The sequence below is a fragment of the Siniperca chuatsi genome, linkage group LG23 (assembly GCF_020085105.1).
Source record: "Siniperca chuatsi isolate FFG_IHB_CAS linkage group LG23, ASM2008510v1, whole genome shotgun sequence".
NCBI classification, from domain to species: domain Eukaryota; kingdom Metazoa; phylum Chordata; class Actinopteri; order Centrarchiformes; family Sinipercidae; genus Siniperca; species Siniperca chuatsi.
In genome coordinates, this window is record NC_058064.1 from 5,738,216 (window position 1) to 5,753,599 (window position 15,384).

The window sequence follows — 15,384 nt, forward strand, 5'->3', positions numbered from 1 at the left end:
ACTTAGATTGATTTTTCAAACGTTAAGCTTCCTTTCTGGTTGTTGTGTTGGAATTAAGAATATTATCATTATTATCAAATATTAAATACTAATTTTACATATCATTAAATATGGAAATATGATGTATTTATAATATAGCTCATTAAATATAGATATGTATGAAAGTGCAGCTCAAACACTGTATTTTAGCTATTTATTATTGTATTAATTACTTTGCTAATCAGCAGGCACACACCAAGTTTTCTCATAAGCAGGCTTACAGTTACTCTTGTTAGGGGTCAAAGGTCAATGATACAGGTAAACTCAGGTCAAGTCTATAATTCAGTACAAGTACAATGAGAAACAACAGACCTGCTTTTCACCTTGTCAAATTGAAGGACTGTAATTTAATTTTAGCCAACGTCTGGGATGCTTCCAGATTGATGGAATTTGACTTGTGTTTCTTCTGTTTGCAGATGATGTTTTGGCCTCATTGGTCAGACTGTGATCTGGAGGAAAAATGGAACCTGTCCCATTAAGGTGAGTAGTAGCTGGACCAAGTGGAGAAATTCAGGTGTTTGGTTAAATGAGTGAGGTTAAACCTGTATGTGATGAGTCTTTCATAGTAAAATGCTAACTTTTAATTCATTCGTAAACAACACAACCAAACTCGCAACTGTTCCTTAGTGTTATTGCTCAAAATGGTCAACTATTATAGGGACTCAAACTGAAATTACTGGTGGTTTTATTGATTCTATGACCAGTGAGCTTCAAAATCTGAGAACGGAAAACATTCAGTTGTGTTCTGATGTGGAATATTTGTCCTCTTCCTATGATCAAAGTGCATTTGATGGTAAAGATGAAAAGGTTTTATTTTTCACTGGTCTACCTACATTCCAGATTTTGTTAGCACTCTTACATACCTTAGTCCCCACCTTCCTGTGAAGAAGTCTCTTTCATACATTCAAGGTGCTGATGCTGATATTGATGCGACTAAGGCTTAATGTTTCTACAACGTTCCTGTCTTATGCATTCAATATATCAATAGCCACTGCTTCTAGGGTATTCACTGGTGTCATTGATGTCATGTTTATTCGCATGAAACCACTTGTTATATAGCCAGAAAGAGAACAGTTGCAAAAGAAAGCACGCCAATGCAATTCAGAAAACATTTAGCGAAAAAATGTGTTATTATCGACTGCTTTGAGGTTTTTATTGATTGTCCATCTAACCTTATAGCCAGAGCAGAAACATGGTCTTCCTACAAGCACCATAACACAGTTAAATGTTTGATTGGTATTACACCACAGGGCAGAGTCTCTTACATATCAAATGCATGGGGAGAAAGAGTAAGTGATAAGTACACAACCGAAAACTGTGGCTTTTTGGACAGCATTGTTCCTGGTGATTTAGCTCTCGCTTTGATATTAGGGCACTTTCGGCTCAGGTAGAAAATCCCATTATTTACTCGCAGGAAGTCGCAGTTAGCTCCAGCTGACGTAGAAACTACAAGGAAAATTGCTCATGTTAGGATTCATGTTGAGCATGTGAAATATTGTATTTTGGGGGGGACATTGCGTACATTGAGCAATAATGACTGTGCTCTGGTGAACCTTTGCCCATTAGTTGTTGATTTTAACTGAAGTGACTTGTTTTAGGTCACAACAGTTTACTGAAAATAGCATAGCTGCTTTTTTTACTCAGTGCGTTTCTTTACCCTTTTTGTCAGAAATGGAGGCAAATTTTCCTTTTGCTGCTACCTCAACATTAACACATGAATAGTAAAACCACTGAATGTGACATTTTGCATTGTCTCACAAAATCATCTGACCAAACTCAACCTGGCCACAGTAACACCAGATTTTTTCTTGCCTGCTGGCCCTCGCGGCATTATCAGAGCCATCTGAATCAGCATGGACAGATACACCAGGTTGTGGGGACACATTAGCCATGGTAGCCCAGTGTAGAACTTGCCAACTAGCTCTGGCATGATGGCTGTGTCAAAAATGTGCTCGCTTTTCTGACACATCATGGCCTAGAACACTTCATCAAATAAAACCTGCTCAACATGCAGGACTTTGTCTGTCCAAACAACAAAATAGGCAGATTCCAGTTTGCACACTCCAAGCTGTGTTTACACCTGGTAGAAGTACTGGTGGTTTCTATTTAGTGTCAATTTCCCTTTAACACTATCTAACTTGTCAATTTTACACAGAATGGACATTTAATTTCAATTACACTGACACCACAACAATGGCCATCAAGGGAAGCACCCAGGAATGGCACACTTGGATTTATAAAGAAACCTGTGAGATTCCTTATGTTCATCTGTAAACATATCACATGGAAACCTCTCATGAGTACATCCCCAGGTAGTGGCTTTCGATGTAAATTTGTATGATTCAGGATAGCATACACTTTTGATCAAGCTCTGGGCTGGTTGGTTTGGATCAGTGCAACATGCAGTTTTCATTTTAGATGCTGTAATTTGACCAAGATGAAATTTAAACCACAGTTTAGAAGAAGCTTGATCCCTTGTAGCTATCTCAACTGCCTTTGCTTGACCTCTGATACTGAAAGGCTCAATCAGAGACAAAATAGCAGACTTTGAGCCAGTTGTGCTAAGAGCGTTAAATAATGATGCTAATTCATCACTGGTTGGATATTGTGTTTTGATTCTTTTAAGAGTAGAACAATAGTTAGCACTTTGTTTCTCAAGTTGCTATACATGACTAGCACAGTCACTCTTAGCAGCTATTTTACTTTATATGTCTTTGCTGCAGTGAAGTCAATATTTTGACATTCCTTGTACTCCACCTTTGACATTGCAGTAGGTAACAGCCAATGCACCTTTTCCTGCGTCATCATCTTCGAGTCCCTCAACTTTACTGTTGCTTGAATCAGAAACAACAATGCAGCAACATGTGTGCACGTCGCTCCCAGGCCAGCCATACACGTACAGTGGGCTGTAGGAATCCTACCCGACTTTTCAGCAATTATCCAGGGTTCCAGGGGTTTTTCTCATATTCTTTTGGAATGGAAATAAAAGACAGCCAAATATAAGCCTGTAAGAATAACAAACTAGTTTCTCATGAATTGATTTCTTTAATAAATTGGTTGAAGAGGAACATTTTATTTGTTTACATTTTTATGACAGATCAGCATTTTGATCCAAAAAGTTGTACTAGTAGACTATTAGACTGGAAATCCAAAAAATCTTAAATATTTAAATTTCCAAAATGTAAAAGATCAGTTGTTCACCTACCTTGGCTTTCACAATGCACATGTCATTGATGAGCTGATACTGTGCCTCTCTCACACATCCACACACCATCTGGTCTTAGGCCTCCAAACCTTTGTAACATTTAAGGTATTCAGCTGTGTATGGGCTTGGCGAAATAACGAGGTAGTTCACTATGTCAGGATAGGAAATAGAAAGCAGAATTATCGGGTTGTCATTCCAAGACAAAGGTGCCAGCTCGTACGGATCTTCACCACCTATTAACCATATTTTCTTAAAATATAGCACCCTTTCATGCTGACTAAGTCCATCTCACATTTCACTAAGTTTTAGCAGCTTCCACACGTTTTCCAGAACTTTTCTGTGATTTAGACATCCTAAAATCGGCTTAAATTGAACATTTAATGTTAGCATGCAATCCATACTGTTGCTGACATCTCAGTACCTCCAATATGGCCGTGCATCCGGGTTACTGTCCACACTGTGACGTAGGTGCAAACACTATAATGTTTACCATGTTCATTATTTCAGTTTAGCAAGTTAGCATGCTAAAATAGCTAATTAGCGCTAAACACAAAGTACAGCTGATGGGAATGTCATTAGTTTTGCAGGTATTTTGTCATAGTGAATGTTTTAGTTAACATTTTGACCTGTGGAGGGACGCCTAAGTGATTACAAGTCATCCTGAGGGCAAAATGAATGTGTGCACCAAATTGAATGGAAATCCATCCAGAAGTTGTCATGACATTTAACTAAAACCCACAGATGTGGCCCTCATGGTGGAGTTGGTCAGGGGATCATCAGTGGCAGTTGGATTGATCCTCTGGGGACGTTAATGTCTTTACAAAATGTTTATGGCAATTTCATCCAATAGTTGTTGAGATATTTCAGTGTGGATCAAAGTGGTGGACTGACCGACAGACTGACATTGCCATCCCTAAAGACATGCCGCTAGCGTGGCTAAAAAAACAATATTGTTTGTGTCTCCCAGTCCTTTGTGATCTGTGAGCATCAGGAAGCACACTCTTGTTCAAAGTTATCAAAAGTGGAAGAGACTCTAGCTGCGAACTCTGAGCTTCTGTCCAGGGTGCTACTATTGTGCTAAGTTACCACATAGAGCTTTTAAGGGTCAGTTCGCCCAAATCACAAGTGGTATCTATTTATGCAGATCATTTTTTCTTTATCTGCTCAGGTGTTAAGATCCTATCTACAGCTTCTATCACAACTTCAATACAATGGAAGTGAATACAGTTTTGTTTGTGGTGCTCAAAGCATTGAAAAATGGTGCTTGTCTTTACAGAAACAACATCCTCGTTAGTCTAGATAATCCACAGAGCGTACTGTCAATAATTTTCACTGGAACTCATTTCTCAATAAAGAAATAATAGTCTCAAGAAAGAGAAGCTCCTGCTGAGTTTTTCAAATTCTCCCAATGTTTTGAGGAGCAGAAATTCCATTCCCCTCTATTGTATTGCTGGTTAAAGAAACAGCAGCCGCAGTAACACAGGCATTATATCAAACCATGGTGGTAAAGAGAGGCTGTTTCTCAATTTATCCTTGACACTCACCTAATGACAAACCTTGACTGTGACTGAAAGAACAGAGTTGTGCACATAAGCAGCATACAGAAGCTACTGGGAATGGCCAACTGGGATAAGACTTTACTACTCTAGACCTATTACAATGTCCCAAGTGGCCTGAGGGTGGCGTTTATGTTGCTCTACGTATCCTTTCAGTGTAAAAGCTGGCCATTGAAATCTTGAACAATCCAGCCTCAAGTTGTATTGTATTTATCATACTTATTATATATTTATTATCTCACACTGAAGAACTTTTATGTATTGTGCTGTTTTGTGTAGTGTATTTGCTATTCTGTGGTTGTTTTTTGTCTACCTGCCCAGGGACAACACATGTCAATTAGATGCAACAACAATAAATTAAAAAATAAAATAGAACTAACAGCACATTTAACTTTCCAGATTACCTCTTGAGTCCTGTTTAAATGGTTGAAAGGAGTGTTTCAAAGCTTTGCTGGAGAAAAGTAACACCTCTTTTGACAGAGAAGGGCTGATAACTTGTAAAATCACACAGGCTAACAAGAAGACATCAGCAGGAATCATGCAGCATTTCTTTCAACACAGCAATCAGGTTTACTGGAGCAGGAATGAGCTGTCTAGACGATGGCTGACCTTTCTGTTGTGACCAGTGTTTCGCTGGATTTCAAGGCTTTTTGGTTGTTTTTGCATAATGTAAGCTGACTGGTTACAGACCATGACCTTTTTTCTTTCACAAACAACATACTCTCTAAATATGGACTAATATGAATTTGTAACAAAGCATGCATATTTTATCCTGTTTTTCACATTGTTTTTATTTTTGTTTTCTGAGAACAGGAAAGTTTACCTAATTATTAATGTATTCTGTCACAGTTATTTGATGAGGCTGTGCAGGGAATAGACTATTCTCAGTTTATTATTCAGCAGAAGATTGACATCTCCCCAAAAATGTCTAATCCTTTGATACAAACCATCATCACAGCAGACAGACCCTGAGCAACCTTTCTAAACTTTACTTTAGTGCACGACCCTGTTCATCAAGTGGGATTTTTTGTATATTTGTTTGTGTTGTGATGTTAGTGTCAAACACCTCTAGTGTGCCATTTGAAAAGCTCTCCAATCCAGCACCACCTGCCGAGTTTTCCTGATGAGTACAGGCTGTTCTCTCGTCCTGTCATCAACAGCAAAAAAAAAAATTCACAGATTTATTGCAGCATTTCACATTTTGAAGAAACTGCCCCCTCAAATTTGGATTAGTCCCAGCTAGGAAATAATATTGCTGCAGGATGCAGCAAGAAAAACATAATGTAAATAAAAGAGCAGATGAAGGGCAGAAAACAAACACAACCAGCAGTTATATTACAATGAAAAAATGTTAAAAAATAAGAAAAACAGCAAATATGTAGGCTGTTCATTAAGGAGGGATTTAATTAGCAGCATATTACACACTGTAATATATTTCTCTTATATTCCGGTTGGTTCGTTTCAGCTAAAATATTCCACTTGTTGAAACAGTGTGTCTGTGTTTGGCATAATTTTCCAGACTGTTCCCATCAGCATATGATAGTTTGATGATGGTTTGACAGTTTTTGACTGATGCACCTGCAGTCTGGGCACAGATGATTTTGGCCCCTTCAAGCTCTGTTGTCTCATGTGGCTTTGAAACCTCTCATATCAGAATCCTGATTAGCAGCAGTGGTGTTTATCATTATGATTAAAGACCCAATCTGTAATGTACCGACCATAGAATAAACCCTCAACAGCATCTGAAAACATAAATAACTTGTCAATAAAAGACTTGTCAATCAATTTGAGTTACAGTATAGCAGGTTCTAATGTGTTTTGATTTTGTTGATCTGGTTTGTTGACACTTTTGCTCGATTCCATGTTATGCCTTTAAAGTTATAATCTACCCTAATATTTTCATTGTATTAAACCCCATTTTTAGCCTCAATAGCAATGTGGATCTAGCAATGGCAACATCGATCGGGCCACCAAAATTCAGTTTGTCCAATACTTTGGTTTTTGACCAAATACCTACAAAACTAGTGACATTCCCATCGGCCTCAACTGTACTTTGTTTTAGTGCTAATTAGCAAATGTTAGCATGTTAATATGCTAATAACTAAGATGGTAAACATGCTAACAGCTTTAGAGTTGCTGTTAGATGTATTGTATACTTGGCTAGGGTAGCTGTTTCCCCGTTTCAAGTCTTTATGTTAAGCTAAGCTAACCAGCTGCTGGCTGCATCCTTATATTTAACGGAAAATATAAGAGTGGCATCGATCTTCTCATCTAACATTTCGCCAGAAAGCAAATAAGTGTATTTCCCAAAATGTTGAACGATTCCTATAAGGGTTATAACTTAACCCAGATAGAGAAACTCCAAAAAACTATTTATTTTTGCACAATGTCATATTCGCTGAGTTTGTAATGAAACAAGCATTAAATATAGTTTATTGTCTGAGCTGAAAGAAATAACAGACTTATTTAAACCAGCAATTTTATTATTTAGTTATAGTCCTTTGGTGTTGCTAGAACAGAACCTAAGTTAACTTGACTTTTTCTATGGATCGTTTTAGTTGATATATGATCTGATTGATTCACTGATTGACTGATTATTCATTCATTCACATCATTTAGGCTACGTCCACACTAATACGTTTTCATTTTAAAAGAGCGTTTTTAAAACGAAAACAGTATCCATACGCTAGGGCTGCCCCCTGAAAGTTCAAGATTCAAATCATTATCCTGAACATCCCGCTGAACCCCCGTTCAAAAATCTGGCAGTTCAATAAAGCATTGCTTGATAGTCTATATGAACGTGACGAATCAGGGAAGGATACGTTGTGACTGATAAGACCAAATCAGGAAGCGAATGTGGGTGTCGTGGGCATCGTCGTTTTCAAAAGTCTCCGTTTCTGTCCATCCAGACTAAAATACAATCCCAGAGTTTTCAAACTAAAACAGGATCAGCAGCATTTTCAAAAGTCTCCGTTTTAGGGTTTGAAAACGCTGGAGTAGTGTGGACATTAGGCGTATGTAGCAAAAGTTCTGCGTTTTAAAACAAAAAAGTCTTAATGTGGATGTAGCCTTAGTCCTCAGTATACTCAGAAATCAGTGTAAAGCAAAGAACATATTTTTGGTTTTAGTGACCTGGTATTGCAGAGGAGAGTCTGTTTACTTTAAGAAGAAACATGTTTTATACTGTCACACAGCTAATATTAGCTCTTTATCCAATATAGAAATTATGTAATATCTCAATGGAAGGCAGAGGTGGTGTTTACTGTACACATGCGTTTGTCCCTCAGTCATTCTGAGAGAGCTTATAGCCAGCAGGAGATTTAAACAGGATTACTAAAGCAGGGACTCAGAGAAACGCCCACGCTTAACCAATTGTTTAAATCTGGGGATTTAAACAATTGGGGACTATCAACACTTCATATTCAAACCAAGCCTTTGTAGATCTGTTTGCTTTGTTTGTCACTTATGAGATGTGAAAAAACAAAGGCTCCCAAAAGAGCCAGAGTAGTGTACATCTGTATTTTAACTGGATGATGTGTCATGGCAGAGATATTTACTGGATAACAATGGGATCTCTGGAGTAATCGCTCAATGCTACAGTTCAAAAGTGTCAGAAGATAAAAATTCATAGTCAACCCAATACACCTTTGTTTATATAGATACTTTTGTGTATGGTTTCAGAATAAAATATGATTACTGTGGGGTTAAAACCGTATTGAAAATCTACTCTAAAAAGTTTAAAAATTAGACTCAAGTTATTCTCACTTCTCAATGCATGTAAATACAAATGTGAGGAAATTTGTCATAGATGAAATTTAATCCGTTGAAGCTGCATAATTAATTTCTTTGGTCACAAGGGGACAGAAGACCTCCACAACAAGCTTAAACACATACCTTGTATATATTACCAACTTATAAACATTATGGCCTAAGCCTATTTACACATCCAGTAGACATGGAGCAACATTAGCACTCATTTGAAGTCATGTTTCTGACCACCTGATGAATGTAAGTCTCATATTAACTCTCATTTTAGATCTGTTTTGGTTGCCTCAAAATCCTGAGGGAAATATCTGGCTCTTTAACTGCTAGATGTTTGACTTCCTATAGTTGCTAACATTGTCTGTAGTTTGGTGCTGGGCAGGTAGTGTACAGTGGATTTATCAGAGCTTGTCACTGAAAATAACTGTCTGCTGCTGCTGGAAACTAGCCATTTTAGAACATATTTTGCTGGCCCTAAAACCAAAACAATCAGCTACAATAGTCTAGAAAGCTACATTAAAAATCTAGTGATAATTCTCTGTGGCCACTATGGGTTCTTTTGCATCATAGTTATTTGATTCATTGTAATATGAACATATTGATCAGTGGAGCTTTAAGCTTTTGTATGTTTTTAAAGTGTTCAGCTGTGGAGCTGCAAATGCTTAAAGATGAATTAATAGATTTTTTTGGCAACTTGGGACTAGTGCAACTGTAAACACAACTATTATTATTTAGCATTATCACCTTATAAAGTTGAATGTGTTAGCAAATAGTTGTCTATTTACTCATCCAGCAGACACACAGCTATGTTAGCATTCATTTGGAGTCATGTTTCTGGTCACCAGATCAATGTAAGTCCAGTGTTGGTCTCCACCAACTCCTGAGAAAAATATATTGCTCTTTAGTTGCTAAATACTTTTCACTGAAAACAACTGCATCAAACAAGGTTGATGAGAGCGATGAGACTGAACCAAAACAGTAAAGCTGTGGGCTGTAAAACCAAAACAATGAGCTGAAAGATGTGAAAACGCTCTATATAGCTGAGGGAAACTACAGAGTCAGGCGATAATTTTATGTGGGTTTGTCACAATGAGAGACCACTTTCACATACACATAGTAATTTCATCCGTTGGTAATATAAAAATATTGATTAGAGGAGCTTTAAACTGTCATATTTCTCTTAACTGTTAAATATAACAGTTGTCATCAGTTGTTACGGCAGAGTCAGAATGGGTGAGTTTTATTAATTCCTCCATCGCAAAATATGTAAATGTTGCACTCACCTTCAAGTACCTGTTCAAACTGTATAATCCCATTTTAACACATACGCACACACAAGTGCAAGCACATGCACACAAAAAATTAAGTGTCTCTTGTTTGAAGAAGGACAAATCTTCCAGGATGAGGCAGTAATGTGATCTCCTATAGTCAGACAGACAGCAAAGTGGAGGCTCAATATGAACATAATTACATTTATGACAGAAACTCGTCACATCTCATCAGTTAGCGGAGGAGAGAGAGACCGGGTTGATCCGTTTTGTTGTCCGTCCAGAGAGTGGAGTGGGGATATCACTTCACCCACTTCTAGCATATTAGGCTACGGCTAATTGAATTAATTGGATAAAGCTTAAACCACACCATGAGTCTACTCTCCACATCACCCACTCACAGGCTCATCTGTAATCACATCCTTGACACATGTGAAGGTTCTCATATTAAATGTTTTGTCCTCTTTGATCACATCTTCATACTTTTGTAGCGCTTTCCTAGTATCAACTACCATGAGATACAGCGTCCTTGATTCTTTTACTTAAACCAAACACTATACTGTCACTTCCGTCACTTAGTAGTGTGAATGTGTAATTTTAACCCGTGTATCCAAAATACTACATCTACAACTTCACTATAGCCTTATTATTTAACTCACCCATTAAAAAAATCAGAGAACTTTGTTTGGTTATAGCGGTTTTGGAAAACTGGAATCGTTAAACCAAATATCTAAATAGGGATCTACTTTTAGTGAGGGATTGCAGGCTAAAAACACTTTAGTTAGTTAGCAGGATGAAGAAAGACAACGGGTGGTCTCCCTCGAAGCCAGACGTGCTCCTGTGCTTTTCCGGTCACACGGTGTGCTGTCTGGTGCCCTGTGAACAGTGTTGCCAACTCTTTTCCAATGAAAGTAGCTAGCACTAGCCCCAAAAGTCGATAAAGTCGCCAGATGACGTCATACTCTCATTTGCATGTTGATGATGTCATTGCATATTCTTTTGCATAAAGCTTAGTGCAGTGAGGGAGAGATCACCTTAGCTTAAGCCATGCAAAAGATAGATAGAGAAATTTTTGGCCAAATAATCAAACTCACTACAGGACCATCGTATAGTTGAAGTTAAAAAAAGTTTAAAAAATTTAAATAAACAAACAATTTTCATATTTACAACCTGTAGGAATAGCTTAATCCAGAAATCCAGAGACAGAGAGCGAAAGAGAAGCTGCCACCAACTGTCGCTAGTCGCTTTTTAGAAATAAAGTCACTAAGAGGGTCTGAAAAGTTGCTGCCACACATCACACACTAACATGACGTTAGCAAGTATGCTGACTAAAAGCTAAGCAGCAGGTGAGATTAGCTCCTACAAACATAGTACAATCGACGAAAACATTTAGTTATATAACACACTTCTTACAAATGAGTCAGGCTACTAATACAGTCTCTAAATCTTACACTTGGCTTACTTTTGTAGCTAGTCGCTACGTTAAGAGAAAAACACACACTCGCCGCAGTGTTGCAGGCACACCTGTTTTTTTCCTTTACTCCAACCTGCTCTGCCTGTTAGTCCCGCCACCTTAACCAATCATAATTTTAGAAATGTGATTTCTCTCTATACAGACTAATCTGAGGCAGATAAAAAAACTCTCTAACAATAAGCAGGATAGTCTGTCACACCTTGTGTTGAGGGATGTACGTTTCAAACTAACTATGGAAAAGTTACCATCTTATAGTGACAGCCTACTATTGTTACAAGTGTAGGATTTCTACTGCTATGCATAATTTAGCTCTGGGGATTTACCCAGGGGTTACACTTGATACACGTGATCATTTTATTTTACTTCAACAATTTTGTGTATTTATCTTATTACAGACCTGTTTGAGGAACCAAATTAACACAGATATTACTAATATTTATCCTACATATCCTTCACAGTTACAGTATCAGCCTTTAATTAATTCCTTTGTGGAAAACAGAAGTTAAATGCAGAATTAAATCAACATTTGTTTCATGATCAGGATGATTAATAACGGCTGACTGATGCCCTGTATGTGATTAATGTTCATACTAAATCCCACACCCTTCTGGTACAGTCTGACAACATCTGACATCTTGATTCCTGATTCTCGTCCAAATCCATTATGTACACTGTATGATGTGGGTGGTGTTATCCTGGTACCAGTACACTGAATGTAAGTAGAAATAGAACAGTGTGTGGGAAATAGCACTGAGCATATGTACCTTTTCATTTGCGTGTATTACTCAGAGAGACTGGAGATATGTTTACCAAGCTGTGCTTAAGGTGAGTTTAAATTTAGAAACATCAAACTTTTTCTTCAAGACAGTTTTATTAGATGTCAAATCAAGAAGAGGCTTTGGCAAGAATGAGTTTCAGTGAAGCCTCAGAGTGAAAGCCAATATACTGCCACTATGCAAGACAAAACATGTAATTGTAAACACACATCAGACAGACTAGAAGCATGTATGAATATGTGAGAATTCCAAAATCTTGACTATAGGGTTCAGTTACACACTATGTAAAAAAGAAGCAGAGAAAAATAGTATCATCACTGAAAGAAGTAAAATATGATAATATTACACTAGAAAGTCACCTTGGGAAGACATTGTAGAAAATATATTGGCATTTAATTAACTACTTAAAAGAAGCATGTTTAATTTTAGCCTATAGCCTAAACAAGAGTCTACAGCCATGCTAGCTGCTCTGTGAGGCTGTGCTCCACAGAGCAGCTAGCATGGTTGTGTGTGAGCTAGTACATGCTAACATGCTGACGGAAAGCAGGTACAATGTTTACCATGTTCACGATCTTAGTTTAGCATGTTAGCATGCTAATATATGCTATGTAGCACGGAATACAAAAGTACAGCCGAGAATGAAGGGAATGTCATTAGTTTTGTTTCTAGTACTTCACACTCCAGCCCAGTAGGTGGTGGAAATGCACATACAAGTTAATGGATGGTATATGGACTGCATTTATATAGTGCCTTTCTAGTCTTCCGACCACTCAAAGCTCTTTACACTACATGTCAAACATTCATACACTGATGGCAGAGGCTGCCATGCAAGATTTTTTTAGCTTGACCTATACCATGGACTAAAAGTCAGGATATCTCAGCCTCTGCTGCCTTGATTTTAACCACACTTTTTAAAATCTGTCAATACTGAATTGGTGGAGTACCCCATTAAGTAATTTTTTTTTTTTGTAAAATTGTTTAATAGACTCATTATGAATAATTTGAATAGATCTTAAAGACTATTATTCTGTTTACTTTTTGTAATGTATGGTATTTATTGGGATTTCGATGTCATAACTTTCACATAGTAAATGAATATGTTATTCATCAAAGTGACATATGAAATAATAATATGTGATACTGATCTGATATTACCAGCTGCTGAGTGTAGTTCTGCGGAAACATGTTGCTGTTACTGCAGTAAATAAAAGTGTTTTGGAGCACGGCGTGGATAACAGAACGTCACATCAGAAAATGGCCTGCCTACATATTATTCAATTTGTGATTTTGTTTTCTTTCAAAAAGGCTGCTAAAACATTACCCATGATCCTCCAAAATCTTGCTCTGCTTTGCTTGCCAAGAAGCAACAACCAAACAACATATTTTATCTGTCTCCCTCCAGGTTTTATTTTTCAAAAAGGGACAGAGCGATAAAAGCTTCAGAGCATAAACACACAAAAGCTTTGAATGGTGCACATTTAGTTCAAGCACAAAAGGATGCAGTTTAACAGGTTAATCATTTGCCTTTGTGTGTGTGCTTTTTGATTAAATACGGCTGGTTTGGCTAGGCTCCTCTAACCCACACAGTGTCATATTAAATTGGGTCAATTTAGAAGCAATTGCCAAAATATGCTCATCTGGGTTTTTGTATTGGAATGATCAACAGGGTGGAATGTGTTCAGGTCGATGTGGTGTGTAATGTGCCTCCCATGGCACAGCGTGTCCTGTCTACCCAACTGAGAGTTGCAAGTGATGCTCATGTGTGAGTGTATGTGAGTGTGTCGTTGTCTGTGCCTTGATGATCTGAGAGCAGAGACGAGCTCGGTCTGCTGCAGCCTGTTGCTAGGTTTCCCTGCGCTCTACCTGGCAGAAGATAACCCAAGCAGATGCTTTTGTCTCAGTCTGTCCAATTAGTCAGTGACTGTATCAGGTACACACATAAACATGGTCTGAATTATGTTTCTAAATAAAAGAATAGAAACACGTGTTTAACTTCTAACTTTTAATACATCTTTATTAATCTTCTCTATCTCTATCAGTTGTGAGTGTGCATTGTCAGCAGGTAACTGATTAATATGAGATTCTGTTTATGTCAAAATAGTGTTACGTTTACTTGTTTTTAGATTTAATCGTATATATTCGTATTTCCATTTGTCTCATGCCCTTACCTACTATTACATGTGGACTGATGTCTGTTGTGTCCGTTTCTCAGATTATGTGGACAAATAACAACAGTGATGTAGAAAATTAAACATCACCAGCAGCGATAGCGACAGCAAAGAAAGGTATAAAAGATGTAAAGCAACAGTAATATAAAATGCAAAATACAAAAAAGCAACACACATTTTTGGTACAAAGAGAACCTCATACATTAACCGTAGTGTATTTACTAAACTGCATGTGTTTGTACCTGTTTTATTTGTCATGTCAAGGCCTCTGTGTACAGTATATTCAGTGTACTGACAGTATTGGAAAAAGTAAAGTTGTAATATTTCCTTTGTGTCCTTTGTGCATATGTCAAGAGCAAACATTAGTTTGGGGGAAAAAATGAGTATAGCAAGTACTGGTAGTTTTTGGTAGTTTTGGGAGTTTTTGACCACTAGTAGCGCTATGGAGCAATGTTTTCATGAGTGGGCCCCTGTTTTGTTTGTTCTCGTGCGCACACAAAAGCACACAGGTGACATGATACACAGTCCTGCCAATGATTTCACACTATTCCACTGATCTACAGGTGGTGGTAACGCACCAAGAAACGCAGCAATGTGTCGGCAAGTGCAGAGAAGAAGAAAACTGCTAGCTAGTAATTTTAGTTGTAGTTTTAATGCCTGTTACTTTCTTTATTGTGAGTCGTAACATCTTCTCTGGAAAGGTGCTATAATGTTGGTTGCTGTGTACCAAAAGAGAATGGAAAAGGTGAGAAAAGGTGAATCACAGCTTTGTAGTGAATCATGGCTTTGTGACTAACATCAAACTTTTTCAGCTGTGAAAGGAAATAGAGTTGCAGTTGAGCTTTGCCAACAATAAGTGTGGTGTTTAGTTCCCATGATGGGGATTGGGGAATGGTAAATATCATCTGCAGAAAAATAAACAAGTCCTGGCTTCATGCTGTGATCTGGATACGACCACTTAGTGAACCACAATCATAGTCAGACATGGGTAGTTACATGAGAAAATCAGTTTCTTGTAGCTTCAGTCAGGGCTCATTTCTCATACCAGTATGCAAACCATTTCCATTACAGTATTGGATATGACTCTGACATAATCATAGATATATAACAAATGGAGCATGAACATATGCATCCAC

General features: G+C 37.7%; 1 protein-coding gene across 1 annotated transcript in view; it reads left to right on the top strand.

The window, feature by feature from the left end:
• Positions 1-458: 458 nt before the first annotated feature.
• Positions 459-15,384, top strand: part of ppfibp1a (PPFIA binding protein 1a) — a 54,098-nt gene continuing 39,172 nt past the window's right edge. The window contains exon 1 of the mRNA XM_044186012.1: positions 459-519. The gene's annotated coding sequence lies outside the window, so the exon portion shown is untranslated. The remainder of the gene's footprint in view (positions 520-15,384) is intronic.